Below are 18521 nucleotides of genomic sequence, written 5' to 3'. Positions count from 1 at the left end.
CTTAGTCCCTTCTCATAAAACAGAGAAGTGTTTAAGAAGGTTGCTCATATCAAGGCTAAGAAAGAGCATAAGAGTTTCTTCCTTTCCGGGAATGGTTTGTGGTTTGCAATGTGAAATAAGAGTTGTGTGGGGCTTAACTTTAATCTCCCTGGCCGGTTTCTATAGCTTTCCCTTTCTGCCCTGTCGGTTGACCTTTCTTGGGCTTAATATCTGTGTTTTCCATTCTTTGAGGATTTGCCTTTCTACATCAATGTCCAGCCTGTTTTGCTGAAATTATATGTAGCAGTTTGTTGGTCTTTTCTATTTGTTAGTCTGTTTCTCACACTGATCTGTGACTGTCAATCACCATGATGAAAAAGTAAAGTAATTTGTAATTCAGGTTGAATTTTCATTTATTCAGTTTTGGACAGTTGGAAGAGAAGTCTACGAAGCTACAAATGCTTTGTTTCATTTAATACTCATTATAGTGAGAAATGATGCTACAGACACTCAGTTTGTGGAAGTTGATCTGCGTCAGTAATGTGATAGAGAACAGAAGGCACAGAGTGTAATGACAACATTTAGCACGTAAAATGCTCAAAGCCCTACACAAGCAAAGATTACTTATCCCTATCGTCCCTGTAAGGTAAGATACATACTGTAAATGGTGTTAAACCAGAGACGATCCTTGGAATATCTGTCAGTATGACCAATAAATTTATAGGTGGTTACCAAGAACCCTCAGAGGGCAGAAACCGTCAGCATCTGTGGTAGGTTATATTGATTTTGCATTTACAATAATGACCAAAGGGTGGCTCCCCATCCCCACAGTAAGTCTTAGGAACCAGAACAAATGCTAGAAGATACAGAAAGTTTAAACGTCTTTCTCTACAATATTAACACTGCCATTCTCGGAGTATGTCTTCTGTCTAATCAACTTAGAGCCTATTTTAGTGTAATCTCTGTCTTTTCTTCTCCAAAAGGAGAGTGGAGTTTGGAAAAGGAGTCTGGATTTTGTGAACTGATAGGGGTCGTGCGTTCACAGCTTTAAAATTGCTATCCCAATTATATGTGGTATGTGGATTTTTTTCTAAAAGCATTGACATTACCAGTAAACATACGTTGTTACGTCCTATGAATATCAGTATTTTCTAAAGTAAGTTTCAGTTTCTGTGTTGTAATTAGAAGAGTGAAACATGTTTTGTTTCTGAAATACAAACTGTCTCTTACAAAAGAAAAGGAATCGCTGCAATTACTGTATTTTTCTAGCGGAAGGCAGATTAGATGGTGTCCAGTTTTAGAGTATCCAGTTACGTGATGTGCTGCTCATCTTCAACTCATATGTGCTTCAGTAGGAGAGAAAGATGTTCAGCACCTGAGCAAAGTTACCTCCTGTTTGTTGGTTACTTATACCATTATTTAAGATTCAGCAGTCAATGCAAACTTTCTGAATACTCCTTCCCTCACTCCATTTTTCCAGCTGAAATTTATGATTATTTGATCTGTTGTTGATTTTCCACTCTCTGATATTTTCCAGATGTTTTTAAGGGTGTGCCTTGTGATAAGACACCCTTTCTAAATAATTTTCAGAAATTAAAGTAGTTTACTCTGACTCACCGTCTTTTGCCTATGAAGATTTTACCCAGCCACAGCTCTGTCATTCTTCTGCCAACAGGCTGCTATAATGCTGCCCCACATTTGCCCTGATCATGATATTATCCTCTGTGAGCACCCCAAACTGGTAGCACTTTTGGATGAGGCTAAGCTGATTGTATAATAGCTTATGTTGTACTGCAAGTCCTAAACTCCTTTCCCAGGACAAACCTTTAACGCATTGCTTCTACTGTACAGTAATGCAGCTTTGACTTATGAGACACTGTCGGTCCACAAATCACTGCAGAAATCAGATGTCTGATACAAATGTCAACCTCCTCTATGCTGGAAGCTGCCTGTCTCTTTTGGAGTTATATCCAACCCTTCTTGTTCAAGATTCCTGTAAACAAGTGCAAGTCAAGTGATAAAGAACCCCTACTGTAGGGAATTTCTGGGAATATTACACTTCAAAATTAAAATTAAGTGCTATGTAGGCTTTGATCTTCCCATTCCTCCCCTTTGTGATACCGCATTGACTTATGCAAGGATACACAGATCCATCCATGTCTTCTGTGTGCTGGTTTTTCCTCAGGTGTTTTCCAAGGAAAGATATCATTTTTCTCCCTTCACCTTCTATAATTAGAAAAACCTAAAATCGTCATTCCAAGAATCTTCCTAATTTTAATTTATTACATCTTCAAAATGACTTAGCCTATAAACTTTCTGGTTTGCTTTTATTGGTCATGCTTTGAAAAATGATTCTGTAGAATTTTGCGTACTTTCTTGTACTTAGTAAGTATTCACAATATAAGGGATTTATGCAGTGTAAGGGTAGGGAAATCTTATCTGTAGCTCTTCAAGGATACGACTTCAGCTATGCAAGGTCTGAAATGTAAAAAGTGGCATTACTTAATCTCTTTTGGAACTTAGACTAATTTCAAGATCTACACTATTCACTGAGGTTAAAAAACTTGTAACTGAACAGTGGTTTGGGAGGTGGTGTTAGAAGGGGTCTGTTTTCATCTTTGGCTATTTTTATTACAATTTTCTTTTTCTACTAGGGATATTATACATGCCTTGGATCACATTGTACTGCCTTTTTAGTTGGTTGTAAGGGAAATTTTGCCCTTTTACAGGTAGGGCCTTGATTTACTGTGAAGACCAGAGCTGTGTCATTTGAGAATGTGTATTTTGCAGTTGTAAATTATCGATTGATGACAACTGCTCTGAAGCCCATAAAAACATGATTTTGGGTGGTAGGGGTGGAGATAAAGTCAGAAAACAGATGCTTAGGAACAGCCATTCTCTAACCTCCAGGCATAAGCAATTTTCAAATGCAGAAGCAGGCAGAAGAAGTTTTAAATGGTTTTAAAACAACAGCTCCTTTTTCCTTCTTCCCATCTCTCCCCCTGCAACTCAAACCCTTTCAACCACAATAATTTGTGGCAAGGCATCTGTGTATTTGGAAGAAAATGTTAGTGGTGAGGCAGGAATGCACTGCTTGGGCAGGTGATCTCTTATCAGAACTACTACTTGGCAGACCTAGAAACCTTCCTTCAGCTTTTCTGGATGACTCTCTGACTGACATTTATGCCTCTTTAATGATATGTTATCTGCTAACGTATGTATAATGATAGGTGAGGCAGGGAGAGGGATCACAGAAGCCCTATTGTGTACCTAATAGCAAATGCACAATAGGCTTGTAGAAAGACTCTTTAACAGGGCCTGATCCAAAGCCGTTTGATGTTAATAAAAAGAACCAGCTTTGAATTAGGCGCATGTTTCAGCGAATTAGATAATTCTGAAAGAATCTGAAAGATGTTAACTGTACAATTGGCTGGTGAAAGAAGAGGCATAGACTTCGAGAATCTTGTTACAGTATGATCTCTGATATGCCCCATCTGTGTTTTTTGCACTGAATTTCAATATGAAGTTGTCCATCTCTGTTAACACAAGTCTTCAAAATATACTGGCTCTGAAGTAGTCAGGAGAGTGATGTTTTCCTAAGAATATCAGGGGAGAAGGTGAACATCTCTCCAATTATGCTGTTGGGGAGTCACTGAGAAAGCGTTGCTGATATGTCATGACTTTGAACAGCAAAGCACTGTCGTGTGTCCTAGTCTACATTTTCTTGTACCAAGAAATGTGGTATGGGAGGTTGAAATGTTTTACTTTAGATCATGGTGCTATGAGCTTTTTGTTTGTTTGTTTCCACAACGTCTCCTAAAAAAAAAAACAAACCACCAAAATTTGTATGTAGGCATTTGGATCCTTCTCTCACATGCCATAATAATGCCAAACCCAATAAAATGCAGAGTATGGTCATGTGGAACAGGCAGGCATCATTCCTGTTTTACATTGTCAATATATACAAATACAAAAGATTTATTTCCACAAGGATTGGAACTTTGGCTAATATTCCATGCAATGTGAAACAGCTCCAGGAACTGTTTGACAGCAAACCACCTCAGGGCTACATCTTTATAGGAAAGATAAGGGTGTGTCCCAAGTAGTGAGTTGAAATCTTTGAGGAAGAGGATGGACTTGAACCCAAATCTCTTATGCCTTGGCAAATTTCCCAGTAAACATAGTCCCTTCCCTCTTGGGTTTGTATGTGTAACTAGTTTTTGTTATTTGCTTAAGCCAACATTTTTTTGTCAGGCTTTATTTGGGATAATCAAACTGTGTTTTTTCAGAAAATAAAATATTTACCCCAAGCTGTCTACTTATAACACCCCCAAATCGGCGTGTTCAAGCTTGCATTTCTTATGTATTAATTTCCTTGTTTTTTTCTCTAAATCTGTTTCAGCTACTAGAGTATTCAAATGAATCTTGTTAATGCTGTGTTCTCTGCGTATTTGCAAAACAGGTCATGAAACAAGAGTGTCTCTCTGTCCATCAACCTGGTATAATTGTACCCATCTGTGGGGAATTGGGCATGGGCTTTACTGGCACTGTAGTTTCATTAGGCAGTTGGTCAGAGTGGGTTGAACCAGCTGTTCAAGACCATTTGTAAAGGCTGTCTGTGATTTTGAGGAGTGATTGTTGTTGACCAGCGTGGCCATAATGCCCCTAGAACATCCCCTTTCCAAGCAGCATAAGGCAATAGTAACTCTAACATTGTTTCCTACTGGATTTTTGGGTGATCCATCTACCCTCCAACACCTTCAAATCAGAGAGATCTTCTTCTGCCAGCTGTGTTGCATAAAAAGTTCCACTCTCTATGTGGCCCCTGAAGTCCAAAATAAACATAGAAGAACATAAACTCTTTCACCCCTTCTGGGCGCAGCACTCAGCGGACTCCTTACCTCTCCAATGGTCAATAGAAGTTAAAAAAAAAAAAAAAAAAAAGGCAAATACTTCCATCCCACCTGGGATCAGGAACCCCTAAGTCACCGGCAGCCAGAAAAATCACTCATTTTCTGCCAGGCCTTCTTCACCAAAGGGAAGCTTTAATTGGGAACAGTCTCCCTTGGCTTCAGGCCTCTCAGTTAGTCACCATTAATAGCTGGATACTCAACCTGTCAAGCTCTTCCCTGCCAGTGTAACACCTACTTCCTTCAGGTGCCGTAGGGTGGGACATATTAGGAACTCAGCAGCCCATTAATTCTTTCCTGATTTCTGTGGGAGGTCTTAACAGATTTTCTTCAGAGGCAGCAAGTTTGGGATTTGAGTTCCACCCTCTGTAGCAAGCATGGACCATGCATAGTAATACTAAAGTCTAGCTGTCTTTTTATCAGAATTAGAATGCACTTGTGCTTTAAAAGTTAATGAAGGCAAAGGTAAAGAAAATGTTCTGGTGCAATGAAAATGTGAATTGGGGTACAGAGTACACTGGTAATTGCAGCGTTCACAGGTACGTACAGCAATGGCAACTCTGTAGACACATAGACTTAGAAAAAAGGGGCAAAGGTTTTTCAGCATGGTCTACGGTGCCTTAAGCATTGCGGCATTAAATTTCAGGCACTTCAGAATGGACTCATGTTTTGTAAGTTCAGCGCTTAAGTGCTTTCTGAAAGTGTTTCTATTTAGGCATCTAGAAGTTATAGTCAATTGCTCTGAGCCGTTTCTGTAAATTTTACAAAGCAGCTTTCTGTATCTTCCTGTTTTGAATGCTTTGCAACTTTGAAAGCACAATTTGCTCAATGGAACAAATTAAACTGAGTTTCCCTCAAGCCATGTTATCTGGACAGAAATAGTGAGGCACTTGCCTCACTTCCAGTGTGGAAGTGCAGGTCTTCCAGTTCAAATCTCCACAGCTTTTGTGCAATGTATTCTAGATAAGAGACTGCAAAATACATTGTATTTGTACTGTCCGTTAAGAGCTATTGAACAGTGATCAGTAAACAAGAATAGCATGACGCAGGAAAACCACTCGGCGTTGATTTAGTTAAGCATTAAGCTAAGTAACAGAGAGGGAGTGCATACTCAAAGGAAGAGACAGACAGAGAAACAGAAGTACCTGGAAATAAAGGGTCTATATCTGTACAACAAAGTGATAAACAGGCTTTTGGGTTTGGATGCACACTGCTTTTGTGTGTCCACCCATTTTTGTCCTTCCTTTAAGCCAGAGTTTGTTTCATGAAATGCGTTTTCTGTGGCAGAGAAATTCCTTGCATGTTATAGGTGACTTTGGGAAGAGGGGGCAGCCTTGCGCTTCTCTCTCTCCATTATTTTCTGACAGCAGTAGCTGTTAGGGAATATTTCAGACCCAAAGTTCTTTACTGCACTTTTTAGCATTATTCACTTAAAACTGCCATTCTGTTGGAAGGAATAATCTATTAGTTTGTGACTGAAATCTGCAGAACAAATACCAGTTTTGATGTCATGTATTGTGACGCCGATGGAATCCCAGAACTGCCAACAACTGTGAAAATTATTTAGCTGATAGTTTGCTACGAAGACCTGGCAGGGTTGTAGAATATTGCAGAGTATTTTTTTGGTGACCTCAGAAAAGCCATTTCCCAGGCTTTGCCATCACAGGTCTCCATGGTTTGCAGATGAGCTGTATGAATAAGGAGCCAGGACGGAGTACCCACAGCAGAAGTCTCAGGCTGAATCATATTGATTTCCACCACAGCGTGGTTTTTTAAAGCAGTAAGAGGTGGCTGGATGGAGGAGGCAAAGATGTATTTCCTTTCCTATAACCCTGTAAGTGTTTCGCACTGGACTTGTTCCAGGTAGTTGATAGTTTAATCTGTGCTGGGTCAAATGGGTTGCACAGCGTTCAGGGTTTTTTGGTATGAAGAACTGTTACTCAGCAGGCTCAGATAGGAATTAATCTGCCTTGGTGGAAGCAGCCCAGTGAAGTTAGGAGTCAAAGCTCCCTTCTTTGCATGCGTTTCAACCAGCTGTGCTCGGCCGTGGCACCAGGGTACCTTTTGTGTCCAAGATACCTTCAGCTGTCCAGCTGGTGAGAGTCTGGAGGAAGATTGTGGCTTCATTGCATGTGGTCTCTGTGTATGCGTATAACTGAGTCTGCATACACATTCATCCAGGCCCTTGCTCCAAAAATCTTTCTTATACTGTTACCAATGCAAAGTTTTCCCTTCAACTTCATGGGAAGTTTAATCTAAAAGAGATCAGTTTCCACATAGTACCTCTGACTTGATTTTGAATGCCTAGTTACAAACTTAACACTTCCAGTACATAAAAACACAGAGAAGCTAAAATAATCTTATCATTTGAAATATAACTTGCAAATTCTCAAATTTTAGATGGATCTACACCCTAGGTAAGATGGATGTTATGACTTCTTAATGATGCATGTACTCTGCCGCACACAAACTTACAATTCCAAATGTGGTTTTGACACAAACTCCCATTTGTCAAATGCTATAAAAATGTCAGACTTTGCATTGTTTAAGAACATTTCAAAAAGTAAAACTTATACACCTAGGATAAACCCGACGCACTTATTCCACAGTTTTAGTGTACTGCTTTTGAGAAGCATACCATGCATTCTATAAACATATATAATACATTTCCTTTAGTAAATATTTAAGTAGCTATCTAACCTATTCCAACACAGATGTAGACTTCCCCATGGTTGGGGGGAGAAGATGTTGCTAGGTGTTGCTATACTAAGTGCTATACCAAGTGCAGAATCCGCTTTTGCAATAGCAGGGCATCTCTTATCTAGAATAAATACATGGTTTTGACTCTGTTAAAAGAATATTTGTATGAAATAAAAAGCTTCAGTGAGCGGAGGCTTATTTTAATTGTATGTTTATGTAGCTCTTGATCATGATGGAAATATCTTTTCTTAGGCTTTTCAGTAACAGCAGTAATTTATCTCAAATCCCACGTTCCCAGGGCAATACGTTATTGGCATTTTTGGCGCTTGTGTTAGCAGTGTTGTGACTGTATCCCGGCTTTAAGTGTGTCTGTTCTCTCTGCCCTACGCTTCCATTTAACCTCTTATATTTAAAGGTAGGACTCTGATTTTCCTCAACTAAAGATACATGTATTGCATGAAACATATTTATTACTAGACTGTACAGTCTTCAAAGAAAATTCAGAGAAGGTCATTTCTTCTTAGCTGTGGAAGATGGGAGATCAGCTTTGCTTTCCCCTCTAGTCAAAATATTCCAGAGACTAGAGATCACTTACAAAAATATGATGCGTTTGCCTGCGGTTTTATCATGATGTCGTTATAGGCTTGCGATAACAGCACTCCAGTAAGACACAATAATAACACACATACGCATGGTCACACTCTGTTTAACTTTTAAGTTTATTCTGCTTTTGCCTCCAGCACTTCTTCTGTCTGATGCTGTATGATTTGAAAGCATTCCCAACGGGCCAAGAGCAAAGCCCCAGGCTCTGGTGTCCCTGGCGCTCTCTGTTCCCTTACTGGCTTGCTGGTGGAGTCTCTTTAATGTGAAGCTAATCATGTTCTTTTGAACTGTTTATGACAACAAATTGGATGTGAAATAATAAACATTGGCAGCTCTTTTCAACAGTAAAGGTATCCCAGAACTGACACGAGGTCCTATCAGTTTCTTGAAGAAAGGACTTTCGTGTGTAACCTTTTAAAGCAATTTGTCTGTGAGTGAGCATGTTAAGAAATTCTCCTTGCATCTTCTGGGGCTCTCAGGCTCTTTTATGCATTAAAGGGCTTGAGAAGCTTTGCTTTATTTTTTTCAAATTTAGAAAAACTTTCAAGAAAGATAAAAATACCACCACTTTGACTAATTATTTTATGTCTAGTAACAGTGTGTGGTTAACTGGGGCAGCACAGGAAAACTATCTTCACTTTCTTGCTTCAATTGTGAAAGAGATTATTTCTTTCCATCTCCTTCCCCAATGGTTACAGAAATTTACTCTTCACTTACCCTCTGACAAAACCACTCAGATACAGTATGAAGAGCACTATCATTGCCTAATGAATATAAATGAAACAAGATTGATGTTATTTTTTAAAGTAGGAACTTGGGCTCTGAAACAGCTCAAAGAGCTTGCCTACCATAGAGAACTCTGTGGTGCTTAAACAGCTGGAGAATGCAGTTAATTCCAGGCTATTTCTTCCTTTTGTCTCCTAACTCCTGTTTTCACAGTTTTCTCATGAAGACGATAATTAAAGTAAGTTGCTGCAAACAACATCTCCTGCCACCACTACATCATAATAAAGCTGTGATGTTGTTTGGCAGAATTTAACTTTTTGGTGCATAAGCAAACATTTTAATTCAGGCAAATATTGTCTCACAAGGGGATTTGAGTTGGCTGAAGATTATGTTAAATATCAATTTGGAAACATGCCCTAAATTCTGATCTTCTCCTTATTGCTTAGGGGATTATTTTTTTTTTTCTTCACTAGCATTTTTAACACAATTCAAATTATTCCCAAATCCAGATAGTACGAGAGCATTTATGATAAGTGTACAAACAGTACATCCTGTAGTAACCTATTTAAGATTTTAATCTTGAGATGTAAAGTGTTTTAGAGAGATTCTGTTAAGATGTGGATGTAAGGATGGACTTTATTTTAATGGAAGCATAGGCTTCTCTGTTTTGCTGCTTCTGTATCACTGGGACAGTAACACATACAAAAAAAGATTGATGAGTGGATGAAAATACTGAAGAACAGTGCAGACAAAATGAAAGGTATCCCAAGCGTCATCATGATAGTAGACTCTCAGTAGATGCATAGCTCTAGCACACACAGTGGAAGCCAGGACATTGAGAAGATAGCAGCAGCTTCATTAGAGAGGCTCTTTGGGTGTTTCTGTAACTCAGCAAGGACATCACGGGACTTTTGTGCAGGAGAAGAGCTAGCCACATGTAGCTGAAAGTAATCACCATGACTGGGATCAAATAGAGAATAAGCTGCATAAGAAGAATCTGATGGTGTTGCTGACAGAGCGCTGACTGGCAGGATGTTCTGTTTTGACTGTGGCATGGATTTGCAATGATAAGCTGATGACCAAGCTATGCCCAAACCGCAGTCAGCATAAAGACAGTGGTACTGTCATAAATGGCACTTATGGGAGCCCTGTAAAGTTTCACAATGATTCTGGATGTCCCATATAGCAAGAGTTGTCAAATACAGCAAGGGGAGTAACATGAAGAGGCAAAATTATCAATTCCTGGATCTCTAAAGATTTGCAATGATAACTAGGTTTGTGAGAAGAGAGAGGACTTATGATATATGATCCTGCTGTAGGGCAGGATGACCAGTGAAGGAGAGCAGAAGGATGCAAAAGGAGGTTCATGGAGATACATGCTGAGCTTACTCCTTCCGTATTGCGGACGGTGATAGCTATAAACATGCTTCTGCAATAAGGATTGCACAGTTGCTTCGAAGTCATCCCTGACTGCCACCATTCCCACGGTGTTGAGTCAGTTCAGACTTGGAAAGTGCCGGGCTGCCAGCACAAGAAAGGATGTAATGCTGGGGCATGACTGGGTGCTCGAGAGTGTGGTCTGCAGAAGCCAGGGTTGCTGCCAAAATCATGTGTGTGCAACCACAGGCTGTGGTCTGACAGTATCAAGATTTTGGTGGCCGTCCTCACCACGTGTTCCTGCCTCTGTACCACAGCACACTACCCACTTGGTTGTGCTGATAATCACTTACATAGCCACGCTATAAACCCAGTCAGAGAATCTTAAAAAGAGACTGCCAAGAAAAAGGGGCATGTGAAGGGGCTGACGGTTTGAACGATGTCTAGCTAGTTTCATCTGAGGTCGTAGCTCTCTGACATAAAGTCTAGCAGCAAAACCGTCTTGAAGTTTTTCACCTCTCCACTTTTCCCACCTTACAACTCTTCTGTACTCATTCTGTGGTGCCCTGTCCCCTCGGCTGTGTCAGCACAGCCATTCATGCAGCCAAGCCTGCCAGCTGGAGTGCGGGCTTTCTTAATGGTCTGGATGTACAGAAACCCAATAACGACATAAGAGAGTTAGCATTTGCTAATGGCTCCCCATTGGAACAGAAGCATTGGTCTGCCCTGTCAAACCACACGGCAATTGGAAATCTTTGTCCTGTCGGTTCGGACTGGGCAGAAAAGCCCTAACTTGTGTCTGCTCCTGACCCAAATCTCGGGATCCTGCCAGTCTGCCGGCAAACCTTCACCTCCCGTTTCTCAGCCCCGCGCAGCAGAAGCAGCATGGCTTATGGCTGTCGTGGTACCGAGGGCTGGCATCCAGATTCCTAATCTGCAGCGGGGGCTTCAGCCACGGCAGAGTCAGTGCAATGGGTGAGGAGTGCGCTTAGTTTGTCTTTGTGAGTCAGATTTTGAGTATACCATGGACTTACCCAGTTAAAACTTGGGTATTTAGTTGGCGAGGGTCTTACTTTGCTTCCATTGACTTGAGCGGGGCAGCTGCCACGGGCAGTGCTGGTACAGGTGAGGGTCCTACCCTGTGTGCCACCCACTGCTCGATTCAATTGCCTGGTTCACAGCGTCTTGTTTTTCTCGCTCCAGCTTTCCGCCTCCAGTTCTATGCTTTCTCTGAAGGCAGTGCCGCAGTCTGCCCCACACATTTCCAGGTTTATTCCTGGTTGCAGTTGGTCTCACCAAGTAGGAAAGTATGAATTTGCAACCTTGTGGTTATTTTTATATAAGAATGTCTTAATACATGGTGGATGTTTGAGTCTAGCTTTCGATGTTTTTCAAACGGTGTCTGTATTTTGATTTTTAATTTGCCTCTGAGCAAGACTGTCTACAAACACTGGCCAAATCTGCCTATCTGGGACCTGGAAGGGGTCCCTGGAGAAAGCACTTCAAGTCATTTATTCAGCACTGGCTGCTTTTACATTTGGCTTGAAGTCTGACAACTTTCCACCAGACCTGCAGCATAGTAAAGCACATCCTCTCTATGACAGCAGTAGAGCCAAGGAACTAGCAGGTTGCAGGAGTGAATGCTATAAAACAGATGTTATTAGTGGGCTTCACCAAGGGTGGGAGGCTGAGTACAGTAGCCCTATTACAGCCTCCAAGGTGGGCCACAAGATTGCTGTCTTATGAGCAAGCTGTGCCTGCAGTATTTGGCTCAGCATCGCATCCTGAAAATTCCAGTGCTGAGAAGCACTTTTGCGCTGTGAGTAAACTGTAAGCTAGATTTGAAAGGAAAGATTTTGATTAAAATCAGCATTTCAGAGCCTTCAGCTGGCAGCTGGTGTGGTGTTAAGGATGGACATCGTTGGAGACTCCTGCGGTAAAGAGGCCCCATGTCTGAGTGTTTAAAACCAGGTTCCATCCAGTTGTGATGGTGGTTTTTAACAGTCAGAGGAAAAAAAATATTGCTGCATATTTACACATAGGGACAGATTCTGCTCCCATTAAAACCAATGGCAGAGTTCCCGTTGATTTCCATGGGTGCCTGCCTCAAAATGTTTGAACAGTAAATATATTCTTCTGGGTGGGAAACCAGGATAGAAATCCCTCTCACAGCCTGCTCCCAGCACTGCAAATGTCAGGGTTTTTTAGCGCTAGGCTCAGAAACGCTACTTCTAATTTTAAAATCCTTTTAAACTTCAACCACCATATGTGGCCTTACTTCACAGCTGTCAATCAGAATCAACAGCCGGTATTTATATTAGCCTATATTTACCTCTATTCTCCCTGTATGTAGAATTATTTCATTTTTATAAATATCAAATATATCAGAGTAATTGAGAAATGTAATGTTAGATACAAGCATTTGCTCCCCAAGTGCTTTTAATCAAATAATAAATCTTGATGTGCTTTAGTTTCATTGACACTGGATGAGCTGATCTGGTATGGATTTTTCAGTGCTACAGCTTATGCTCTATATGCATTTCCCAAAGTGTGTGCGTGGCTGTGGTCATGTATTTTTTGTCCCTCTCCCCACCTATGTCGTGATTGAAAGCTTTAGAAGTTCATGGTCATTTGGGATTTTTAGGGATATAGCATACAAAATTTATTGAAAACAACTTATATATATATAAAAAAAATCCCTAGTTTCTCCCTAGAAATTTGAGACAAAAGGCTTTCTTTAACGTCTCTGAAAGCTCCTTAATGCAGAGCATTCCCTGATAAACTGTTGGCTTTGTTTTAAACCTGTAATGTATATATAGATTTCTGTTTCCAATAGTTTTCAGAGTTGTGTACAGTCAACTCAAATTATACAGAGCCAAAACTTCTGGCAAATTACTGTCAACCTGTATCAACATTTGCATCAATAACATTTGGTGTCGCTTGATGGATGGTCTACATCCAAGCTTTGGAAATGGGTATGGCGTCTGTGTGTTCAATGTGCTGGTAACTGTGCTGCCTACTGCAGGCTGCTCCTCTTTGGCAGTCAGTCCTTCCTACGGATACGATTGCATGATGGACAACCTGCATATCCCAAACTTCTTGGTCCGAGTCAACTATAGATTTCTTCTGTGTTCTGAAATATGCAGTAAGAGGGCACAATGACTGTCCAGAAAGGAGGGAGAAATAGATGAGCAATGGTCTTTGATCACCAAGGTAATCAGAGAAAAAAAAAACTAAAAGAGCGAGAAAGAGGAATAAAAAAGAGGTTAAAAGAGGGGAAGAATCAGGAATAAAAGGGAAGTACAAAAAGTAAGTAACTGGTTCGGTTGACGTACCTATGCTTCTAATACCACTCAGGTATCAACCCATTCTTAAGCCACACAAAGCTGAGAGTAAATTGCACCACCTTGGAAATGTTAACCTTGGAAATAGTTTTGAAAATGCTCCTCGCTCATTTTTTGGTGCTAATGGAATATTAAACAAAGTTTTGAGCCTGTGCAGGCATTCTTAAGTAGCCTATGCCCATTACTTGTAGAGTAAAATCAAACACCTACATAAAGCCAAGAGTTCGCAAGCCTTTCCTTGTTCACTGCAATGAATTTGGCTGCTAGATCTTATGTCTGGTGGAGCCACTCTGTTAAAGTAACGGGATTGTTGGGGGTGTACCTATGTTTACATGTTCTTCTCTCGTGAGAGAGGAGTGTCACTTATGCTGAAAGATAACAGATCCTATGGAAACGCCCCAAAAGGAAGGAGTGAAGAATAGAAGAAATCTTAGCAGAGGAGCAGACGCTTTCATTGCCCACGGTGTCTTCTAGGTCAGCTTTTACTCATGTTGGGATAACTAGGTTGCGTGTGAGGACGATAGCAGCCAAAGTGGAGACAGAGAAACCTCCGTTTCTCCCAGCTTTTGGTGTCCCAAAGGGGAGAGGGTTCCCTCTGTGGGTGCTCACACACTCCTGCCCTGTTCATTCACAAGAGAGAGACCAGTGACGTGCCCCCGCTTGCTTTCTCAGCACAGACACAAAGGAAAACTTATCATAAGTTTCTCTGCAGCTCTAGTGCTTTTACAATGAAATGGTGAAGAAAGAACTCACCTAATTTGCAATGCATAAACAATGATCTACTGAATATACCCTTTGGGTTAGAGATGGTGCCTTATACAATTCAGCTCGTGAGAGCGGTGTCTTCAAACGTTTTTCAATATTTTGCAGAGTCACATTCAATTTTTCTTCCATCAGTAACTGTGCATGCTGTCAGTAAAAATAACAAGATAACCTAGAAGGAAGAAAAGCTCACATTTATTTCCTTACTTTGGCACAAATTACTCACTAGTCAGAATTTTTGAATCTCTTCACCTTTCTGAGGTAAATAAATTGAGTGCCATGCGTCTTAATATGTATGGGTCTTTCATATAAGATGTTAAAAACTGCATTGTGTAGATAATAGGTCCATTGATGAGGGACCAGACTGGGAATTGGCTAAGCTGGGTTCTCGTGTAGGTTCTCTCTCTGAGTGGCTGTGTGGGGTTAAGAAAGTTGCTGAGCCTTGGAGCGCCCATTTGTGACAGCCCCTCTCCCAGTAAAGCACTTGAGGGTGTCAAGGTAAAAGTCACCACATACGGAGGGTGTCAATGACTGAGTGACCTATCCTCCTATATCAGTGTACAAGAAAACGGGACAGGACTTTGGTTTTTTTTCTGGTTTCTACTTTTCTTGTTTTTTTTTTTTTTTTTTTTTCTTCCTGACCCTCCTTTCCTCTGCTGTGCAGTTTCTGCTGGTGTTGAACATAGAGTGTTTTTCACTGATGCCTCATCAGTGTATTGGTTTCTGAGTGTACTGTACTAATTTCCTAGTGTCCGTATTACTGTGGGTGGTGGCAACTTGGTGTGAGATTCACTGAGGTGGCAATCAGTATGTCAGTATGAAGCAGTCTGTTGCTGTTTTGTTACGGTTGACAATTTAATAGCTGAAAAAAAAGGTATGTGTTAAGCTATACAAGTAATGGGGTTTTTGGTTTGTTGTGATACTGAAAATGTGATCCAGTTTTAGGTCTGCCTGAAATGTTTTACTTTTAACTTCTTTTTATCAGATTCTGCTTTTTTAAAAGTGAAAAAGATTGTTTTAAAATAAAACTTTGAAATGTTTCAATGAGCATCAGTGCAAAACTTTACAGCTTTCCTACATTTTAGTCTTTTTTAGTCAAAAGTATTTCTGAAATTCAGCACAACTTCATGAATGGTTTCAGCCTCCCCAGAACTACATAGTTCTGTGAATAATCTATTTGCCAAAAAGCAAAGTAATCAATCTACTCGGTTCTATTTATAAACAAGAACTTTAAGAATTCATCATTGTTTTACAAAGCTTATTTTGCAAACCTGTTTCTTACTGAATAAATTAGATTAATTTTCAGTCTTGTAGTGTGTCCGTTCAAAATAACAAAACCAAAAAACCTGAATGTTTCTCATAGTTTTGAATTTGTTTTCAGCTGTGGTAATGACACGTCATGCTATTTGTTCTCTGTGTTGATGTGGACATTTTCTATGCTTCTGTACAGCCCTTCATAAGTGAGAGAGCTTTAGACTTATAATAACATAGGTTCAGATTTTGCTTCCCTGTTTTCTCTTTCTCAAGTGTTTAACTTTCCTGGCTGTGCCCACAAAATGGCGACAATGCTGCAAGGTCCCCAGGGAACACTAAAAAATCTCCCAGGGAAAGGCAATTGGATTAATACTATGGATTAGAATATATTTGTGCTTGACTGATTTTCCAATATCTTCATTAACACTGGTGTTGATAACATGGCTTTTAATAGCTTTTATAACCACAAATGCAGCATGGAATGAAGCAAATAGGTCATTAATCCCTTAAAAGTACAATTTAATGCAATGCTTCATGACAGGAAGTGAACAGGATAATAAAACCTTTACTGTTTTAAGCCACACTTAATATTTTTACGGCACAGTTGGCTTGACAAAATACTCTTTGTGAGTCATCACTTCAAAGCAAGGTCCTGGGGACCAATTAAAGTTGTGTCTGCAACCCTCATGCATAACTGCATGTAAGCGTGAGGTATTTCAAAAAATCTCTTTCAAGTAATAAGAGTTGTACCAAGATGAAGTAAAAGGGACCTTTTGCTTCAAGCCTTTTAATTTAATATGCCCATGTGTGGAGACACCCTCGGGGAATGAGAAATTGATTTTCATTCTTTGCATGGATCCTGCAGTAATGTGCAATGCCAAAATAGTCCGTGGAATTTGTCTTCCAAAATTATATCCTTGACAGACAAACAATAGCAAGAGAGATTGTCCTTGATTTCAATGTTTATCTTGAAAGAGAACAAAATGCCCCTATTATGGCTGATTAAAAAGTGAGAAACATAAAAGTAATTGCCTTGCATCCAGTTTGCAATTTCTGGGCCAACAGAACTGAATGGATTAAAGATAAATATGAGTATCGGAGAATTTTCTATTCTAATTTAATCTATGCCAATAACCTTCTGAGTGACCAGGCAAGGTGTTTAACTGCCCTTTGGTTGATTTCCATGTTGAATGAATTGGAAATATGTCTATGTCCTTCTGGTGTTGCTGATATTACCATATACTTAATGTTGATTTCTCACCTGAATGGCGCAGTGAGCATTTTTGCGTGAATTTTATAGGTTTCTGGAGAATCAGCTTGGGTGGAAACTCTTCATGAGTAGCATGATGGCTTTCATACTGGAACAAGTTACATCCACGTTTTTTTGTTGCTTGAGGATCATCTGGGTAGAATCCCATTCATTACTCTGCAAACAGCGGGCATAAAATGGTAATTCATTGTTGCAGGAATGAGAAAGCAAATCTATTATTTTCATGTAAGTAGAGAATAAACATTAGATGAGCTGTGTTTTCTGACAGAGACCATGTGTTTATGGAAAAATCACTCTCTGCTATAGTTGGATTCAATGTTTTCATTGAGCTTGTTCTGCAAACAAAATAGCAAGAGATAATCTGTGCTTCAACAAGCTTATAATAAAATATTGATTGTTATTACAACAAATATTGCTGACAGACAAAAATATCGGAGCAACAGGCAGAAAGTGACAGAATGAATCAGAAGAGAGAACTAAATCTGTAGGTCCTGGGTTCTAGTCTAGAGCTGTGTTTGCAGGACTGTAGTATCTCAAGTACTATGGTTTCTTTCTAAAAAATTCTACACTACCAGGAAAAAAAACCAAACAACAAAACATTGAATTGTTTCAAGATCCATCAGCTTCTCCCCACCAGATAATAATTTCTCAGTCACTGACATATCTTCCTTTTTATTTCAGAATGTCCTTAGATTTTGATTGTGCAGTTTGATTGTGAGTTGGGTTGGTTGAACCAGGACTGAAGAACTGACTTACTACTGTAACAGATCAGAGGATTTTTATGTGTTAGTGTCCTGACAAGTTCATGTGTGAAATGCACTGTGGAGACGGAATAGAGGTGCAAAGAAAAGGTACTTGCATGAGTAGTAGAAATTTGAGATCCAGATGCAAATGACAGAGTTCACATGAGACTCTTTAGATTTCTGTTTTCTGTCTAGGAAGCATTTTTGCAAGAGTGTTTCTATGAACAACCCACTTTTTTTTTTCTCACCTTTCTCCTCCTCACACTTCCTAATTATCTGTCCCTTCCATCTCTTTATCCTCTATCTCCGTTTAATGCCCTAGGAACATCTTGGAAGCTTGAAAGTAGACAGCTTTGGTAAATGTTTAGCAATGGCTCATATGCAGATTTCTGAATCCAAGGAGGTTCAACCCGTGGGAAAGTTTCAAGTCCCATCTTAGGACTAAGCTCCAAGTATTGTTAAATGGCTGAGGTTAGAAATAGTGGGAAAAGAGTAAATCTATGCAGAGCTGCAAGTCAAATCTTTACACCCTTTCTTTTCCCTCTCCCCACAACCTTGCCTCATGCACTGTTGTTATATGAGTCAGTCTGTTTCTCCCTCTGCAACCCCCCTCTAAGTGGGAAAGTGGATCTATAAAAACTAATAGAAATGAGAGGGAAAAAAAAAAAAAAAACCAACCAACTCTTGATCTTCAGACTCAGAGACTTTGACTGAGAGCCAAATATTTCAAACAGCAGCCCTTTCATAACCGGGAGAGCTAGCGCTAGATCTGTTGGGTATGCAGTGTGACCACATAACGCTCAGCACATGTCAACATAACTGATAACCAAATTGTACCTCTCAACCTCCCATA

Source organism: Aquila chrysaetos, chromosome 17 (assembly GCF_900496995.4).
Source record: "Aquila chrysaetos chrysaetos chromosome 17, bAquChr1.4, whole genome shotgun sequence".
Lineage (NCBI taxonomy): Eukaryota > Metazoa > Chordata > Aves > Accipitriformes > Accipitridae > Aquila > Aquila chrysaetos.
The sequence above is the reverse complement of the archived record's forward strand: the minus strand, read 5'-3'. Positions refer to the sequence as shown.